The sequence below is a fragment of the Somniosus microcephalus genome, chromosome 1, assembly GCF_052327205.1.
Source record: "Somniosus microcephalus isolate GS21.2 chromosome 1, FLI_Smic_1.0, whole genome shotgun sequence".
Classification (NCBI taxonomy): Eukaryota; Metazoa; Chordata; class Chondrichthyes; order Squaliformes; family Somniosidae; genus Somniosus; species Somniosus microcephalus.
Genome location: NC_140987.1, coordinates 101342129 through 101359789, shown reverse-complemented (window position 1 = coordinate 101359789; position 17661 = coordinate 101342129).

The following is a 17661-nucleotide window of genomic DNA, read 5'->3' as shown; positions in this document are numbered from 1 at the left end:
GTGCCAGAACAAGGCCCGCTCCATCATCCAGGACCCCAATCACCCTGGGCACAAACTGTTCTCCCTCCTGTGGTCCGGACGTCGGTACCACAGCATCCGAACCAGGACCAGCAGGTTTAAGAACAGTTTCTATCCACAGGCAGTGCGCCTACTGAACTGCTAACCACACTGCCCCACATATTATAGTTATATGTTTATGTAAATATATATATTATATACTTATATTACCATATATTTATCATATTACATTACTATTATTTCCAGTGGTAATTGAGGCTTTTTTGCACTATTCATCATATCCTGCAACTTGGACTGTTATTGTTATACTTTCTGCTTATTTGCTTATTGTTTTTATTTAAACTTGTTTTTATTTTTTGCTTTTATATTTATATGCTTGTATTGTGGGAGTGAGTGGGGAGTAAGCATTCCATTGTACTAGTTGCATATGGCAATAAAATGATCTTGAATCTTGAATCTTAAAGTGTTTAAAGAAGGTTTACTTACCTTTACAGCCTTCCTTCCTCCAGGTCTCGGGAGTCCCTCATCTCACCGGCACAGAAAGCAGAATGGCCGCGAGCTGTCAAAAATTGCAGCATTCAGCTTTCTGTTCCGAAGAGATCTTTAAATTATCCTGAGAGAAAGGAATTAACTTAGAGTACAGATTGTCAGTGTTTGACAGCTTCAAACAGCTGTCGAACGCTGATATTTCATCTGTCAAAAGGTCTTGACAGATGAAATATCAATCTGTGACGTCACCTGTTGCCGGGTGGCCCTTACTTGGTCTGCTGAGCCCGCTGGGTGGGATCAACAAGGTCAATCAAGTTAAAATCGCATGGGTTGGCTACAACTCAATGGAGGCGGGACTACAACCCCGAAAGTTGTAGTCCCGCCTCCTACCCGCCTCCTCAATGAAAATCCAGCCCAGTATTTTCATTCTCTGTCCCGTTAATGCTAAAGAGCTAGCACTGTGGGGTACTTGAATCAAGAGCCAGGCATTCTTGCAGCAGCAACTACAAGCATTTATATAGCAAAAGCTAAATACTGTGGATGCTGGAAATCTGAAATAAAAACAGAAAATGCTGGAAATACTCATCAGGTCAGGCTGCATCTGTGGAGAGAGAAACAAAGTTAATGGGCTAGATGTTCGTGGAGCCATCAGGCGGGGTTTCAGGCATGTGGGGGGGGGGGAAATCCCGAATTTGGGGGTCCCGACACCATCCCGCCCAAAACCCCACCCCACGTAAGTTTCAGGGGCGGCGGGTACCCGCCCCGCACTGGGACCCGCCGTAACCAGGCAGGTAGGGATTAGTGCCAATTAACTGCCTGTTAACAGGTAGTTAACAGGCAGTTTTTAGCCTAATCCCTATTTTGAGGGGTTTCGTGTGGGTTTCCCGACGGCTCCAAACCACGCCAGGTTAGAGCAGGCGGGCCGTCGGGTTGAAGGAGTTGGAGGGGTCGCGATGTCGGTGCTCAGGTGAGTGATGGGTGCATGAGTGTAAAGGTAAGTGTGTTTGGTGTGTCTAAAGTGTGTAAAGAACTTTTACTTACCTGTACTTACCTTCACAGCCTTTCTTCCTGTAGCCGTCGGGAGCGCATCACTCAGCCGGAACTGAAAGCTGAACGGCTGCGATCTGTGAAAAGTGACAGCCTTCAGCTTTGAGTGCCGGTGAGAGTTCTAACTGAGTGTGTGCAGAATGACTCATGTCAGAACTCAGACTGTCAGTGTATCACAGCTTCAAACAGCTGTGAAACATTGATATTTCATCTGTCAAGAACTCTTGACAGATGAAATTGCAGTCTGTGACGTCACCTGTTGCCGGGTGGCCCTTAATTAGCCTGCTGAGCCCGCTGGGCAGGCTCAACAAGGTCATTCAAGGGAAAATCGCGCGGATTGTCCGGACGTCGAAGTAGGCGGGTCAAAAACCTGAAAGGGGAAGTCCCGCCTTCTTCCCGACAGGTTCGGGAAAATCTACCCCAATATTTCAGGTCGTTGACCTTTCATCAGAACTGGAAAAAATCAGAGATGTAACAGGATTTAAGCAAGTGCAGTGGCAGGGAAACGGGGGCATGGGAGAAAGAACAAAAGGGAAGGTCTGTAAAAGCGTGGAAGGCAGGAGTGATTTAAATGACAAAAGGAATGAAGGAGACAGGCAAAAGGGAGTGTTAATAGGACAAGTAAAGAATAAAAAATGGGTCTAAAGGAGATGTAAATGGCAACAGCAGAATCATTACCAGCCCCTGCTGTCCAAAAAAAGCAGAGGTTATGATCTGAAACTGTTGAACTCAATGTTGAGTCGGGAAGGCTGTAAAGTGCCTAATCGAAAGATGAGGTGCTGTTCCTCGAGCTTACGTTGAGCTTCATTAGAATAGTGTAGGAGATCGGGATCAGAGAGGTCAGAGTGGGAGTGGGACTCAGAATTAAAATGGCATGCAACCAGAAGATTAGAGTCACACTTGCGGACTGAACAGAGGTGTTCAGTAAAGTGATCACCCAATCTGCATTTGGTCTCCCCAGTATAGAGCAGACCACATAGTGAGTGGCGAATGCAGTATACTTAAATTTTAAAAAGTACAAGTAAATTGCTGTTTCACCTGGAAGGAGTGTTTGGGGTCCTGGATGGTGGGAAGGAAGGTGAAAGGGCAGGTATTGCATCTCCTGCACTTGCATGGAAAGGTGCCGTGGGAAGGGGAGCAGTTGTTGGGGTTAATTGAAGAGTGGACCAGGGTGTCATGGAGGGAACAGTCCCTTTGGAATACTGAAAGGAGAGGAGAAGGGAAGATGTGTTTGGTGGTGACATCGCGCTGAAGGTGGCGGAAATGGTGGAGGATGATCCATTGAATGTGAAGGCTGGATGGGTGGAAGGTGAGGACAATGGGAATCCTATCTTGGATATGGGAGGGATGGGAAGGGGTGAAAGCAGAAGTGCAGGTAATGGAATGGACATGGTCGAGGCCCAGTCAACCATGGTGGAGGGAAACCCTCGGTTGAGGAAATGGGAAGCACTGGTGTGGAAAGTGACATCATCAGAACAGATGCAACCGAGATGGAGAAATTGGGAGAATGAACAACAACAACTTGTATTTATATAGCACCTTTAACATAGTAAAACGTCCCAAGGCGCTGCACAGGAGTATTTTAAGACAACAAATTTGACACTGATCCACATAAGGATAAATTAGGGCAGGTGATCAAAAGCTTGGTCAAAGAGGTAGGTTTTAAGGAGCGTCTTAAAGGAGGAAAGAGAGGTAGCGAGTCGGTGAGGTTTAGGGAGGGAATTCCAAAGCTTAGCGCCTAGGCAACAGAAGGCACGCCCACCAAAGGTTGAGCGATTATAATCAGGGATGCTCAAGAGGGCACAGAAATAGAGTCTTTACAGGAAGCGGGGCGGGAGGAAGTATAATCAAGGTAGCTGTAGGAGTCAGTGGGCTTATACTGGATGTTTGTTGATAACCTATCCCCAGAAATGGAGACAGAGAAGTTGAAGAAGGAGATGGACCTTGTGAAGACGAGGGAGGGGTTGAAATTGGAAGCAAAGTTGATGAAATTTTCCAGTTCGGGGCTAAAGCAGGAAGCAGCACCAATACAGTCATCAATGTACCAGAAAAAGATGTGAAGGAAGGAACCTATGTAGGTCTGGAACAAAGAATGTTCCATGTATCCCACGAAAAGGCAGGCATAGCTAGGTCCCGTATGAGTTCCCATAGCAACACCTTTTATTTGGAGGAAGTGAATAGAGTCAAAGGAGAAGTTGTTCAATTTAAGAACAAGTTCAGCCAGGCAGAGGAGGTGGTGGATAGGGACTGGTTGGGGCTCCATTCAAGGAAGAAGCGGAGGGCCCACAGTCTGTCCTGGTCCATGATGAAAAGGAGATGATTAGGGCCAGGAAAGTGGAAACTCTTAAAGTTGCAGATGGCATGGAAAAGTCATGGATGTAGGTGGGAAGAGACTGGACAAGGCAAGAAAAAAAGTCGAAATAGGAAGAAATAATTTCCGTGGGCAAGCTACCACATGGTTCAAGAAGATGGCTCACCATAACCTTCTCAAGGGCAATTAGGGTTAGGCAATAAATGCTGGTCTTGCCAGCGATGCCCACATCCCGTAACGAATAAAAAAAAGAACAGGCCAAAATGCTGGGTCTACCAGGGTAATCCTGTTTGTGGGTCTTGGGATTTATGTAGCACCTTTAACATAGAAAAACACGCACAGAGGCATAATCAGACAAAAATGGATGCTGAGCTAAAGAAGGAGATAGAAGTAGGGCTGAACAAAAGCTTGATCAAAGATTTTTATGGTGTGGCTTAAAGGGGGAGAAGGAGGTGCAGAAGTGGATGGGGTTAGCGAGTGAATTCTAGAAAGTTGTTACCGAGAAAGCACAGACGCCAATGGTGGGGTGAAGGGAGGGAGAATGCACAAGTGGCCAGAGTCAGATGAATGGAGAGTTGTGAGAGGGTTGTAAATCTGGAGGAGGTTACAGAGATAGGGAGGGGCAAGTCCATGAAAGGATTTAACTACAAGCATGAGAATTTTAGATTGGAAGCATTGGGGGACAAGGAGCAATATAGATCAGAGAGGACAGAGGTGATGGTTGAGCAAGAGTTGGTGTGGGATGGGATATGGGCAGCAGAGTTTTGCATGAGCTGAAGTTTACAGAACATAGAGGTTGTGACACTGCCCAGGATAGCATTGGAATAGTCAAGTCTGAAGTCACAGATGAGAGTTTCAGCAGCAGATGGGCTCAGACAGAGGCGGGGCGGGGATGGGTGATATTACGGAGGTAGAAGTAGGCAATCTTTGTGATGAAGAGGATATGGGATCAGAAACTCAACTCAGGGTTGAATAGGATGCTGAGGCTGCAAAAGGTCTGGTTTAACCTAAAATAGTGATTGGGGAGGGAATGGAATGTGTGGCAAGGGTACTGAGTTTGTGGTGGGGGCAGAAATCGATTACTTTGGCCTTCCCAATGTTTAACTGGATGAAATTGTGGCTCATCCGAGACTGGATGTTGAACAAGCAGCCTAGCAGCACAGAGGCAGTGGAAGGATTGAGATAAGTGGTGGAGAGGTAAAACTGGGTGGCCTTAGTTTACATGTGGAATCTGACCCCATATATTTGAATAATAAGAACATAAGAACATAAGAAATAGGAGCAGGAGTAGGCCAATTGGCCCCTCGAGCCTGCTCCGCCATTCAATAAGATCATGGCTGATCTGATCCTAACCGCCAATCCACTATGACAGGACTATCTCCTGAATCTAACAGCATTAGGCACACGAAAACAGGAGCAGGATCAGGCTACACGGCCCCTGGGCCCGCTCCGCTACCCACAGGGCCATGACCTATCCGAACCTAGACTCATGTCCAAATTCCTGCCCGCTCCCCGTAACCCTTAATTCCCTTTTCTACTAGGAAACTGTCTATTTCTGTTTTAAATTTATGTAATGATGTAGCTTCGACAGCTTTTTGGGGCAGCATATTCCATGGACCTACCACCCTCTGAGTGAAGTAGTTCCTCCTCATCTCAGTTTTGAAAGAGCAGCCCCTTATTCTAAGACTATGCCCCCTAGTTCTAGTTTCACCCATCATCTGGAACATCCTCCCTGCATCCACCCGATCCAACCCCTTCATAATCTTATATGTTTCAATAAGATCGCCTCTCATTCTTCTGAACTCCAATGAGTAGAGTCCCAATCTACTCAACCTCTCCTCATATGTCCATCCCCTCATCCCCGGGATTAATCGAGTGAACCTTCTTTGTACTGACTCGAGAGCAAGTATGTCCTTTCTTAAGTATGGACACCAAAACTGTATGCAGTATTCCAGGTGCGGTCTCACCAATACCTTGTACAACTGAAGCAATACCTCCCTATTTTTATATTCTATCCCCCTAGCAATGAAAGCCAACATTCCATTGGCCTTCTTAATCACTTGCTGCACCTGCATACTAACCTTTTGAGTTTCGTGCACCAGGACCCCCAGATCCCTTTGTACTTCAGTACTTTCAAGTTTCTTGCCATTAAGATAATAACTTGCTCTACGATTTTTCCTGCCAAAGTGCATAACCTCACACTTTCCAGTATTGTATTCCATCTGCCAAATCTCTGCCCACTTACTTAGCCTGTCTATGTCCCCTTGCAGGTTTTTTATGTCCTCCTCACTCACTACTTTCCCTCCCATCTTAGTATCATCTGCAAACTTTGACGTGTTACACTCGGTCCCCTCCTCCAAATCGTTAATATAGATTGTAAAGAGTTGGGGACCCAGCACTGACCCCTGCGGAACACCACTGGTTACTGATTGCCAGTCTGAATATGAACCATTTATCCCAACTCTCTGCCTTCTGTTAGATAGCCAATCCTCTATCCATGCCAGAATATTACCCCCAATCCCGTGATTTTTTATCTTAAGCAATAATCTTTTGTGTGGCACCTTGTCAAATGCCTTTTGGAAGTCTAAATACACTACGTCCACTGGTTCACCTTTATCCACCCTATATGTTACTTCCTCAAAGAACTCCAGCAAATTTGTCAAACATGACTTCCCCTTCATAAAACCATGCTGACTTTGTCTTATTAAATTATGATTATCCAAATGTCCTGTTACTGTCTCCTTAATAATGGACTCCAAAATTTTACCTACCACAGATGTTAGGCTAACCGGTCTATAGTTTCCAGCCTTCTGTCTACTGCCCTTTTTAAATAAGGGTGTTACATTAGCAGTTTTCCAGTCTGCCGGGACCTTTGCTGAGTCCAGGGAGTTTTGGAAGATTATTACCAATGCATCCACAATCCCTACCGCCACTTCCCTCAAAACCCTGGGATGTAAGCCATCAGGTCCAGGTGATTTATCTGCCTTGAGTCCCATTATTTTACCAAGTACTACTTCCTTAGTGATTTTAATCGTATTTAACTCCTCCCCCCCTATAGCCCCCTGCTTGTCAAGTGTTGGGATATTCTTGGTGTCCTCTACTGTAAAGACTGATGTAAAATATTCATTCAGTGTTTTTGCCATCTCCATATTTCCCACCATTAATTTCCCGGTCTCATCCTCTAAGGGACCAACATTTACTTTAGCCACCCTTTTTCTTTTTATATAACTATAAAAACTCTTACTATCTGTCTTTATATTTTTTGCTAATTTACTTTCATAATGTATCTTCCCTTTCTTAATCAATCTTTTTGTTATTTTTTGCTGTCTTTTAAAGTTTTCCCAATCCTCTATCCTCCCACTAGATTTGGCTACCTTATATGCCCTTGTTTTTAGTCGAATACTATCCTTAATTTCTTTACTTAGCCACGGATGGCTGTCTTTTCTTTTACACCCTTTTTTTCTCAGTGGAATATACTTTTTTTGGAATTTGTAAAATAACTCCTTAAATGTACACCACTGATCATGTATCGTCTTATCCTTTAACCTATTTTCCCAATCCACTTTACTCAATTCCGCTCTCAAACCTTCATAGTCTCCTTTATTCAAGCTTAGCACGCTTGTTTGAGATACAGCCTCCTCACCCTCTAACTGAATATGGAATTCAACCATGTTATGGTCACTCATTCCAAGGGGATCCTTTACTAGGACATTTTTAATTAATCCTGTCTCGTTACACAGGACCAGATCTAAGGTTGCTTGCCCCCTGGTTGGTTCAGTTACATACTGCTCAAGAAACCCATCCCTAATACACTCAATGAACTCATCCTCAAGGCAGCCCTGCCCAATTTGATTCGTCCAATTTATATGATAGTTAAAATCCCCCATAATTATAGATGTTCCCTTATTACAAGCCTCAACTATTTCCTGATTGATACTCCGTCCAACCGAGTTGCGACTGTTCGGAGGCCTATATACTACACCCACTAGTGTTTTTTTCCCCTTATTATTCCTTATCTCCACCCAAACTGTTTCATTATCCTGATCCTTTGACCCAATATCATTTCTCTGTATTACAGTGATTCCTTCCTTTATTAACATAGCCACCCCACCTCCCCTTCCTTCCTGCCTGTCCTTCCTGATTGTTAAATAACCTGGTATGTTTAATTCCCAGGCATTGTCACCCTGCAGCCATGTTTCTGTAATGGCCACAAGATCATACCCATATGTAGCTATTTGTGCCTTTAACTCGTCTATTTTGTTACGAATGCTACGTGCATTCAGATAGAGAACTTTCAAATATGTTTTGTGACACTTAGTTCCTGCTATTGCCCTTTTTATTACTTTACCTTTTACTCCACACCTTCTACCCCTTCCTGACACGCTCTGGTTTTTAATTTCCCCACTGCTACCTAAGTCTATGACCTTCTCTGTTGTCATTTGTATTATTTGCTCTCTGGGAACCTCCCCCCCACTAGTTAGTTTAAAGCCCTCTCTACAGCCCTAGTTATATGATCCGCCAGGACTCTAGTCCCAGCACTGGCCAAGTGAAGCCCGTCCCAACGGAACAGCTCCCTCCTGTCCCAGTACTGGTGCCAGTGTCCCAGGAAGCAAAACCCATTTCTCCCACACCAGTCTTTGAGCCACGCATTTAACTCTCTTATTTTATTTGTCCTAGCCAAATTCGCTCGTGGCTCAGGTAATAATCCAGAGATTATTACCCTTGTGGTTCTGCTTTTTAATTTGGCCCCTAGCTGCTCAAACTCCCTCAGCAGAACCTCCTTCCTTGTCCTATCTATGTCGTTGGTACCAACATGGACCACGACAACTGGATCCTCCCCCTCCCACTCCAAGTTTCTCTCCAGTCCAGAGGAGATGTCCTTAACCCTGGCACCGGGTAGGCAACACAGCCTACGGGACTCTCGCTCTTGGCTGCAGAGAACTCTATCTATCCCCCTAATAATACTATCCCCTACCACTACAACATTTCTATTTACTCCCCCCTCTTGAATGGCCCCCCTCTCCACGGTGCTGTGGCCAGGTTGCTCATCCTCCCTGCAGCCCCTGCTTCCGTCTCCACAGGGAGTAAGAAGCTCGAACCTGTTGGACAAGAGCAACGGCTGCGGCTCCTCCAACACTACCTTCTGGATCCCCGTACCTGCCTCACTCATGGTCACACCGTCCAGTCCCTGACCATGGGCTACATCTGAATTAATTAACTTCATAGGTGTGACCACCTCCTGAAACACAGAGTCCAGGTACTTCTCCCCCTCCCTGATGTGTCGCAGTATCTGAAGCTCAGACTCCAGCTCATCAACACGGAGCTGGAGATCCTGTAGCAGCAGACACTTGTCACAGATGTAATCACCGTTAGCCTCAATGGGGTCTACCGGCTCCCACATCTCGCAACAGTAACACATCATCTGCTCCATTCTATGTAATTAATTATAATTTTTTTTAATTTAATTAGATTAAATCAATCCCTCTAAATTACACCAGTTTAATGGTTAACCAACTGTCTCCCTTACAGCACAGACCCTAGAAAAAAACCGCCGAATTTAAGCTTGTAATAAAAAGAAGAAATACTCACCAACCAATCCAACCAATCACCTACCTGCTTCCTGGTGACGTCACTCTTGGATTATTTTTTACCTCTCTCCTCTGCTGTTGATTTGGTATGCCTCTGGTCGCTGCCGCTGGTTTTTATGCCGGGTTATAGCTCCTCCTCCTGACCTCGCTGCTCACTCCTAGGTCCGATGCTGGTCTCGGGCCTCTGGTCGCTGCCGCTGGCTTTTATGCCGGTTATAGCTCCTCCTCCTGACCTCGCTGCTCACTCCTAGGTCCGATGCTGGTCTCGGGCCTCTGGTCGCTGCCGCTGGTTTTTATGCCGGTTATAGCTCCTCCTCCTGACCTCGCTGCTCACTCCTAGGTCCGATGCTGGTCTCGGGCCTCTGGTCGCTGCCGCTGGCTTTTATGCCGGTTATAGCTCCTCCTCCTGACCTCGCTGCTCACTCCTAGGTCCGATGCTGGTCTCGGGCCTCTGGTCGCTGCCGCTGGTTTTTATGCCGGTTATAGCTCCTCCTCCTGACCTCGCTGCTCACTCCTAGGTCCGATGCTGGTCTCGGGCCTCTGGTCGCTGCCGCTGGCTTTTATGCCGGTTATAGCTCCTCCTCCTGACCTCGCTGCTCACTCCTAGGTCTGATGCTGGTCACCAAAGGGCAGATTGTAGATGATGGGGCCTTGGATAGATCTTCAGGGGCTTGAAGAAGTAATATTACAGAGATGGAAAGGGAATCTATGGCTGGAGATACTATGGCTACAATTTTTAGGTAAGAGTGGAACCGAGCAAGGGCAGCCTCTGAGCCGGACAATGGAGGAGAGGAGGATGGATTGGTTGACTGCATCACAGACTGCAGAAAGGTCGAGGAAGGATAGTGCACCATGGTCACTGTCACAGAAGATGCCATTTGTGACTTTGATTAGGGCTGTTTCAGTGCTGTGGAAGGAGCAGAAGCCTGATTCGAACATGGAGTTGCTGGAAAGGTGGACATGGATTTAAGAGGCAACAGTACATTTAAAGACTTTGGAGAATAAAGGGAGGCTGGAGATAGGGCAGAATTCTCCTAGGACAGAGGGATTGAGGGTGTGTTTTTTGAGGAGGGAGTGATGACAGAAGTTTTGAAAAGGAGGGGGACAGTATCTGAGAAGAGAGAACCATTTACAATGCCAGCTAGCATGGGGCCAGGAAGAGAAGTTGGGTGGTCAACATTTTAGTGGGAATGGGATCAAGGGAGCAAGATGTGGGATTAGGGCTAGGTCAGGGGGGAGTGTGGGGGGCAGGTTTGGCTTGGTGGGCAAAGAGAATGGGGGAGGTAGCAGAAGCAGGTGAATGGATGGTCTCAATTTTAGTGACAAAGAAATCCATGAACTCCTCGTACTTGTTGGAGGTGAAGAGATTGCAAAGTCTCTGTTTGAAGAATGGACTCAGTCGAGAATATTTTTGTGGACTTCATGAGCTGAGGGTGTTTTCCCTGTGGTGGGATCGCCCTGTGCCGATGCGTGGGGGACTGGTTTGTTAAAACTCCAGAGAACGCATGGCAGTTGGCTGTGACAAAAGAACTGTCAGTCATCCAGAATGTATGGGTTCGCCCGACAGTCCTGGAAAAAGGAAGGGGGCCATTGAACTTGAACTTATTAGAAAGCCACTCTAATATGCAAAAGCACTTCTCACCTCCATCTCAGAAGAGAAGCAGAACAATGAACCCACTAGCCTCAGCCAGCCGAAGAGGAGCCAGTTTTTCCCAACACAAAGACCAAAGATATGTCTCAGACTTAGGGCCATTAATCCAATCATGTAATACTCATGGGTCCGATGATGACCCATCACTGATTAAGCACCGAAGTGCTTGGAAACAAAAGGATTTTAAAGATTGGCGGGAAAGATAGGGGTAGACAGACTCCTATAAAGATAGATTCTTTTCCCACCATTCTCTCTCTCTCTCGCTCCCGCTCCAACAAGATCGACCAAACAAGAAGTACCAGAGAAGCTGCTGAGCGGAGCGATCGAAACCGACCACGTGTGGGGGTAAGCATAATCTCGAGTATCCCAAGCTGGTAGCCCGATATCCCAGGCGAGCTGGGTGAGCTGTAAGGGTTCTCAGAAGTGAAGTTTTTGGGCTATTCCGAGGGTGGGAGCTTCGTTTGGTTCAGCCAGGCAAAGGGGCTTATGCGACTGGGTAATTCGTTGGTAGGGGTGGAATTAGAGTCCACCATAGCAACAAGGGAATTACTGCTTGTTATAGTCGCCAGTTTTGTACTGTATGTATGTTGTTTGTAACCTGGATTTTATTCTCCACAGAGACAGTGATTTTGTTTAGTAGTGCATGTTTTAGCCAGTGTATGTTAGACCAAATAAATATAAGTTTGATTTTTCACCGAAGCATTCCTGTCTGTGACTTATTTCATTTACACTCTGAGTAATAATTCCCGGGTATAGAACTTTCGTAAGGCGGGGGCGATTTGAACCATCCATCTAGCAATTGGGCTAGGATCAAAAACCACTTACAGAGGGGAGGGTGTCGGGGCGGGGGGGGGGGGGGGGCGGTGGTGGCGGTATTGGGAAGAGAGATTTAAGAAGACTGTTGTTAGCGGAGACAAAAAGCCAGGGGTTATCTTTGCTTTCAAGGATAATCCTGGAGTAGTAGGCAATTTAGGAAAAGGAGAGTGTGATACCTGATAGCACTAGATATGGTCCAGCCAGATCTGGTGATGGATAGCCAAACCAGTTGTGCAGGTACACTCAGGTCTGTACCCTTGACTTGAAGGAATAAAGATGGGGAACTTACTAGGGAAATGACCAGGATGAGAGAGAGTAAAGGTTTTACTGGGGACAATGGAATAAAAGGTGAAGATGAGGAATTGTTGAGTAGATAGACAGCTGCAAAAGTATTCTGGTGAATGGAAGGCCAAGCAATGCAGTTAGCACTTTGAAAGTGTGGTTGTAAGTAACTTGGGGAGAGTTTTTTCCAGTGGTGGATGCAGAAGGAAATAGAGTTGGAATGGGATGGGGGATACAGTGGGACAAGGGACAAGGGTATGTACCTATGATTCCTCATGTGATGGATTTTCAGTTTTGGCCAGCATGTAGAAAGGAGCCACAAGGCTGAGACTTGCCACTTTCTAACACAGGAAGCTATGTGAATCAAGATTCAATCAGTGATGTACATCCTATTGGGTGCATTGGCATTGATAATGGTCAAGGAAAAGACCATTTTACTGGTGATGAGGGGAACTAAAAGAGGAAATAAACTGGAAGTTAATGGGATAATCAAAGCAAAACAATGTTGGATTTGTTAAGTCTGTGGGTTGTATTATAAATAATCACAGACTCCACTGTTAACAAAATAAAACACGTCTTTACTATTCAGAGGCTCGGGCGATTCTGCCCTAGTTAACGTATCACAACCCTTATATACTGGTGTGGTCACTATCGGTATTACAGTATACATGAGCCAATAGATAGTGCCACCCTAAAGTAGTGCTCTTAAAGGCGAACGGTTACATTCTATAGTTCCCTTAAAGGTAAACGGTTACATACACAACACTCCTCCCTTCCTAGCTTATTACTTACAGAATCCCGTTAAACATACAATCTTCAACTTTATATAAACAGTTTGCAGATATACTCTCGATGGAGTCAACGTCATATAACAATTTACAGATATACTCTCAATGGAGTCAACGTCATATAACAGTTTACAAACATACTCTCAGTGGAATCAGTTTACAGGTTCAGTCTCTGTGGGAACAGTTCATAAATTCAGTCTCTGGTATTAATTCGTTCCAGACAGCATCCTCCATAGCCTTTTTTTTTTTTTTTTTTAACAGCTTGTACTTTCGTCCTGTTGAACCAGCAGTGCGGACTTATACAACCCACTGGCTGTCTTGATAATGTCCCTGGATTTTTTTTACAAATTTAGCACCTTTCGTAGTGTTCGGACTGAGGTAGTAGAAGTAATAATATTTTAAACAGTTATTATTTTCTGCTTCCTCTTTTTCTTTTCTGCCTTTTTGAAACTCTCCGAGCTCTTTTCCCGGCTGCCATCTGTAGCGCCACCAACTCTCTATGTTCCTTAGACCTTAAGTGCTTCCTCAGGATTTCAGCACTTTGGGAGTTCCCATCACAATTTGGGCAGACCACATCCTCATAACATTCGGTGTCACTCAACAGGTCAAAACCCTTCTTCAAGCAATCATATTCATCCTGCTCTTCCTCGGATGTCTGCCCTTCCTTCCCTCCTGGCCTCATTTGTGCGTTCAATCCTTTCCCTTCCTTCAGGGATTTCGTTATCAGGCTATTTAATCCTTCTACTGAAGTAGCTGTTTCCCCATTCTCCTGTTCCCCTGGACGTAATTCAGCGTACTCCTCCATTTCATCCATCATTTTCTCCAATGCTTTCATCTTCTCTTCCTCTTGTACTTTGGCTTCCAGTACTTGGAGAAGTTGCGCCTCGATGCTCTCTAGCTCATGTTCAGGGCCCATTCCCAGTTGAAACTGTTCTTCAAGTCGGTCAACCTCGGTAATTGCCGCCTCATATTTGTCTTGGGCTTCCTTCCATATTTTTATGAGTTCTGCCATGTCTTTCACCTCTACATCCTCATCTATGTATGGAACTTCTACCGATGAGTCTGTCTTGGCCCTGAGCTCCTCAAGAATTTCCTGCAGCCTTTGGACTTCTTGCTCATGTTCAACCTTTAGTTGCTCATATACTTCCAACGAAACTAGCTTTTCGGAGGTTGCTGAGTTAACCCCCTCCAGAATTGTAGTCTGGGCCTGTTCATACTGTTTTTTCAACTTCTCGCACTCTGCTTGTAAGGAGTCGTAGAGAAGAACTGGAATAAAATCCTGGCTTCCTGAAGATTCCTCTTCATTTGTTTCTTTCGCAATTTCCTGTTGGAGTTCAGCCAAGGCTGCTATGCTATCTGCCTCTCGAAGTCTCACTGCCATCAACTCTTCTTTATTCTTGCAGTCCATTTCAGCCATTTCCCGTTTACTTTCATTTAACTGAGTGAGTAGTCCCTTATTTTGGGCTGAGAGATATTGCACCTTCTCATGTAGACCCTTGCACTCCTTCTCTGCTTGACATAGCTGATTACCGCTGATTTGGTTCTGCGTTTCAAGTTCCAACATCCTTTGCTTAGCTTCTTTCAGTTTCGCCCCTATAAGCTCCTCTTGCAACATGGCCACATTATTCTCATCAGGTAAAGAAGCGTTTCTCTTTTCCATGTCCAAGATTTGTTTCTGCATCTCCTTAAGAGCACCCTGTGATTCAACTTCTCTTAACTTTGCCTGCACTAGCTCCGTCTCTAATTGCAGAACAAAATCCTCAGTGCAGCGTGATTTGCCCTTCTGCTGTATCTCTAGATCATGCAAATATTCTAACCCCTGAACATCATCAGGGAGATGTGATCGGTAATTGGTCACGATGGCTCTATGGTCGCTCTCTGCTTGAGCCAGTAGGTTCTGTTGTCTTTCCAGACTCTCCCATTCGGTGTCATAGAACTTTTTCATTGTTTTCATCTCTTGTACGAGGCGGTAACTTAATTGTTCTAATTGTTGTTGTACTTTGAAATAGCGTTGAGTTCGAGCCCAGTGTTCCTCCGTAATGCATATGTCTGTAGCTTGAACAGACTCAGAATTCTCTGTCTTTATGCACGCCATCGATTTTCCAACCTTAGTCCGTGAGTTAATGTTAACCTTGTTTTTCATACATAAGCTGGACTTATCGTCTTCCGGCTCAGAGTCTGAGCTGCTTGTCTGCACCGAGTCCTCACTCGTCATTGCTTGTCGGTAGTGCCATTCCATGTCTATTTTCTTGATCCACTCCCGTCCTAGAAGTGGTGGTCCTCCCTCAGGTAGTACGTACAAATTCATTCTTGGGTGTACTTTACCCCTATCTCTCACCTTGACTCTTATTTTCCCCATGGGGTATACGCAATGCCCCGTGTATGTCTGTAATACGAACTTGGTATTTCTTAAGGGTATGTGAGAGAATAGTCGGTGGTAGTCCTTTTGGTTGATGACTGATACAGCTGATCCCGTGTCCAGCTCCATTCGTACTTGGACTCCAGCTATTTTTAGTGTGACCCAGATCGTCTGTAGATCAGTTACTTTACCCACATTGTGGATTCTCAGACTATCCAACTCCTGGCTGTTTGGGTCTGAGTCTGAATTTTGTTCGTCTGAACTCTTTTCAGCCACCTGATGCACCTTGTTGTACTTTTCTTGTGGTGGTGGCTTCCTTTGTTTGTTGGTCTTCTTTCTGGACCTGCATACCTTCGCGATGTGACCCAGTTTGCCACATTTCCTGCACTCTTGATTCTTAAACCAGCACTGATTCTGGTCGTGCGTTGTCTTTCCACAATGGTAGCATTTGGAAATGCTTGCAGTAATTTGATCCTTCAGCACTGCTACGATCTCTTCGAAGGTCTGGTCCACTGGTTTAACTGGTGCTATTAGATGTTTCAAGAGCCCGTATGTTTTTGCTCCCATCGAATTTAACAAAGTTATTGCCTTGGCGTATATGGCTACGCAATATATTCCTATGCGTTCCCCATACGTGGCCCTGTCTTCTATTTCAGCATTAAAATCATTAATATTTCCTCGCTTAGGCATCTTCTTCTCTTTCCGAGAACAGCACAAGTATTTCTTTACTTATTATTAATTTTCTTCTCTTCTTGAGAACACCACAAGTATTGCTTTACTTATTTCTTGTTTCTGAAAATTCTAATTAATTTTCTTCTCTCTTCTTGAGAACACCACAAGTATTGCTTTACTTATTTCTTGTTTCTGAAAATTCTAATTAATTTTCTTCTCTCTTCTTGAGAACACCACAAGTATTGCTGTACTTATACTTATTTTCCCTCTCTTCTTGAGAACACACCAGCCTTTCTGAAAAATCTTATTACTTTCCTGAAATTCTTAATAATTTCCAAGATGGCGGTTTCCCGCTTCTTCCTTCTTCTTCAGCGGTTTCCCCGCGAAAAATGGCGGCTTTCCCGCGCTTCTCGCTCTCCCCGCCCACTTCGATGGCGGTTTTCCCGCGCTTCTCGGCGCTCTCCGCCCACTTCAATGGCGGTTATCACCCGTTCCCCGACGCTGACTTTCAGGCCGAGTGCGGCTCTTATCAGCGGATGCGATCGATGGCCCGGCTGCGCCTCGCACTTGAAAGCGGCCCCCGGCCTCTGGCTCACCCGCTCGCGCGGATCTTGCTCGCTCCCTCCCGGGCTCTGGCTTACCCGCTCGCGCGTTTCACCGCGGCTCTTATCAGGGATTGCGATCGCCCTTATCTCCCGATCGGTGGCACTGTCTTTGCAGCCAACGCTGCGGCTTACCCACGAGGTTATGGAGGCTTCAGGGTCCTAATGCCTGTCGCTTCCAGCCTGTCGGTTCCAGACTGGTGAGGATTGAAACCTCTCTTCAACGTCCTGTCTTCGGACGAAGCCGCCGTGGAACAACTGCCGCAGGGTTCGAATCCTGACTCGTCGCCAATGTTAAGTCTGTGGGTTGTATTATAAATAATCACAGACTCCACTGTTAACAAAATAAAACACGTCTTTACTATTCAGAGACTCGGGCGATTCTGCCCTAGTTAACGTATCACAACCCTTATATACTGGTGTGGTCACTATCGGTATTACAGTATACATGAGCCAATAGATAGTGCCACCCTAAAGTAGTGCTCTTAAAGGCGAACGGTTACATTCTATAGTTCCCTTAAAGGTAAAAGGTTACATACACAAGAGGATTGTGTAAGAAGAGCAATATCATTCTCAATTCCAGTGCAAATGTCAAGCTCTCAATTATGTGTTGCAGTCGCCAATTTTTGTGGGATAATGTTGCTCGCTGTATACGCCCTTACCGGAGGGCTCCCGAGGTCCGGCCATTTCTGATCCTGGGCCTCTCCACAGTCGAAATGCGCAGGGCCCAGGTATCCCAGGGGTGCAGGCGGTTCACCAGCCTGGGATCACGTGGGTCAGGCGAGCCACTGGGAGAAGGGAATTCCTCTTGTGTGTAAGGCAATTAGTGTAGAAAGTATATCTCGATAAATTGAGGAAGAAATCTCTGGACAGTAAAATATCCACTCCCTAGGTAGGAAAGCTGTTCACAATATATATTAATGATCTGGACGAGGGAATTGGATGTAGTATCTCCAAATTTGCAGACGACACAAAGCTGGGTGGGAGGGTATGCTGTGAGGAGGATGTTGTGAAACTCCAGTACGATTTGGACAGGTT